The sequence below is a fragment of the Amblyomma maculatum genome, chromosome 3 (assembly GCF_055883805.1).
Source record: "Amblyomma maculatum isolate TAMU_Amacu chromosome 3, ASM5588380v1, whole genome shotgun sequence".
NCBI lineage: Eukaryota > Metazoa > Arthropoda > Arachnida > Ixodida > Ixodidae > Amblyomma > Amblyomma maculatum.
Window position 1 is genome coordinate 168,197,372 of NC_139346.1, and position 3,173 is coordinate 168,200,544.

A 3,173-nucleotide genomic window follows, 5' to 3' on the forward strand; every position below is an offset into this window, starting at 1 on the left:
TGATAATCCATTAAACGCCCTCCCTTACGTCTCCCCCCCCCCCCTTTCTCAGCGGAATTCTGTGACGCACTTTGTATCAAGAGTTGTCAGCGTTGTGAACAAAGCCCTCGTGCGGTTGGGCGTATGTCAGAATAGAATAAATACGAGCGTGCTAATTATCACGAAACGTTAAGGAAGAGGAGAGGAGACGCAAGATGTTAACAGGTGCTTTTTTGTATAATCAAGATCGACCTTATACAGATCACCTAGGCACAATACAACGAATAATTTCTTTTACAGAACGGCTCATTGCAGACCACTGATACGACCTGACGCCTTATGGTAATCGCGTGACCTAGTATTTATTTTTGAATCTCTGAATTGTTACTTAGAACAAACTGATCAACCAATTTATTTTTATTATTGGCTTCAGGTGTGAAGTGTCAACAAAAAGCGGTTGCTGATCGTCTTGCAAGACAACTGACTGAGATGCCAGTGTCCCCACGTCGTGTGTATTTGCGGGTACACACTGGACATGTTGTCACCCACTGATGAACATCCTGGATGAGCGGCCGGTCAGAAGCTCTTCTAATTATGTTCCCCCAAGCTCATGTGAGCCATAGTTTCAAAATGAGGACCCAGCGTAGCAGTCTCATGCGCATATATAACACGTGACCAAGGTCTAAAATAGAATCATATTCATTGACTACACGACAGTTGCATAGCAACAACGGACACGTAGCGGCGGTGGTCGAGCAGCAGAATTCAGTCCTATACTTTCGTTTTGTATATACCATTCCAATCTGGCGAGCACCGACGTCTTACTAGTGTATATAAACGACCGCACTTCTCCCTTCTCGGTGCCACGCAGTGACAGAAGGGGAGCCAGGCAACAGGTCCTGTCTATCAACTGTATACCGCCGCCGCCAGGCAGCTGCGGTAATCCCAACGATTGCTGCACGTGATTATAGTGTCAATGCTCGGTAATTGATCAATGCATCAGCATTGCCTCATTTTTTTTTTCAAGTGCATTCCGCTGCCATCAGTCGCATCTACCATCGGGCTATGCCCTCCATATCATCCAGCCAATAATATGGATGATGGATAATCCGTCGGTGCGCCTACATGTTGCCGGGTACAGAAGAATCTATATGGCGCGAATTATTGGGTTCTAACAACTACTCTGGCGTACATCTGGTTAGAATAACAGAACTATACTGACTTTTACACTGACGAATCAATGTCAGTACAAGCATCGACTGCAGCCGTGGCGATGCGATAGCCGCCCAGATGGCGACTCTCCGGTTCTTTTTAGGGCATAACTCTACCTCAACCCGCTGCTTAGGTTGTAGCCTTTCGGGGATCGATTTGCTACATTTGTGGGGAATCACCTCAAAAGTGTTGTATATTCAGTGTTTCAAAGCTTGCATTGCAAATTTTAAAGTATCTCCTGCGTCATACGGCCTACCAATCTCTGGCACTAAACATCGCCGAGCGCCTTACGCCTATGCATGCTCATGGTCGCAGAATATATTTCGGTGGATACCTGCACACTGTGGGCTCGACGGAAATGAGCATGCAGACTGAAGTAAAGATCGCCCTAAGTAGTGGTCTCCTAGTAGTTGTGTACATTTCAAGAGCGGATAGAAGGCGTATTCTTTCTAACTGTATAAGGAGTGCGACAGCGGCTTACCGGGTCCAGCGACGCCCGAAACATTCATCTCAGACGAGTAGATCGGACACTTGTTTTCTGTTCCGCGTGTGATTTCACGCTACCATGCTTGCGTGCTCCTCGTAGCTTTCACGAGCAAATCATTGCATTTATTTGGAGAGGCAGAATACTCGGAATGTTTCATTTGTGCAATCACGAAGACCATTCAGCATACTATATTAGTGGTGTTTACAGGGTATACGCGCGAAAGGATAACGCTAGCCACTTTCTTGAAAAGTTTGGACGGCAAGTCTGTCTCGAAGGACTTATTAGGGGCAAATGGAAAGCTGTGCAGGCAGTGCGGGTTCCTTGCTTTTCCATGAGCGACACGGGACTGAACTCGCACTTTTCAGACAAGTTACTGGACCAGTCTATTGGCATCATACCGTCTATCACCACATCTTCATCAGTAACGTTCCTCTTTTTTCCCATTTCCTCCTCCAGCGCTGAATAGCGGACCAGATATTAAAATGTCGGACTGACCTTTATGCTTTTTCATTCAATGAACACATCTGTCTATCTATCTCCCTTAACGCGTGATAATTATGTTGTCGTGAAATAGGGCATTCAACGATATTTAGTAAAATAGTTCTCTCTGATTGTGTTTTAGGTGGGTAAGAAAGACATTCACCTTCTGGAGTGGCAAAGGCATCGTACACCTTTCTTTATGGCAGTATCTCCGTTTTTCATATGACATCTTTACGAAGGCGAGATATAAAATTACGCTTGCCTCGGGGAAGAAAAACAAATTTAAGGGAATTCATATTAAAAACTTACTTAGTGCATGAAAGACGTTTGAAGTCAAAATGGTGTGAACGGCATATTGATGTGAGAACGATATGCTTACGGTAAAATGCAGATATCTTATATGAAGAGCCACTTTCTTAAGCTGCTTTTTTACAGAATGAAAATGAAGGTTACGGCATTACATTATAGCATATATTGCACTTGAGAGAACTTGAAGGTTTTCAACGATATCGCAATCTATTTAGCCTTCAGTACACAATTTTCTAAAATCATATCATCATAAACAATAATAGTTTAGGTGTAGTATTGAGGAGATGCGCGTGAAAGGACATGGACAATATTTAGGAATAACAATGTTAATGTTGCTATTAGGGATGTAAATATGCACCAGCCTTGTGTAGAGCGCTCGGGCAGGGAGAACCACATAACCAAAATGTCTTGTAAAACCAGCACCTGTTTTTCGTGTAAAGTGCGAGTAAACAGCTTGCCTGATCTTTTGTTTTAGTCGGCTCTGCGTCGATGGAAGATCTTAATCTAAAAGGTGGAAGCGGTGACGGGTTATTGTTTTTAATCAATTGTAATCGAGAGAAATATATATAGGCCGCTCGAGCGCTCTGCCGAACGCTGATGGAGACTGTACACTCTAGCACTGTAATAATTTACTCAGATATGTAGGAGTGGATATTTTGAACAAATATTTGGCGGATTTTTATTCCTTGCTTTCAATTCCAGCCAC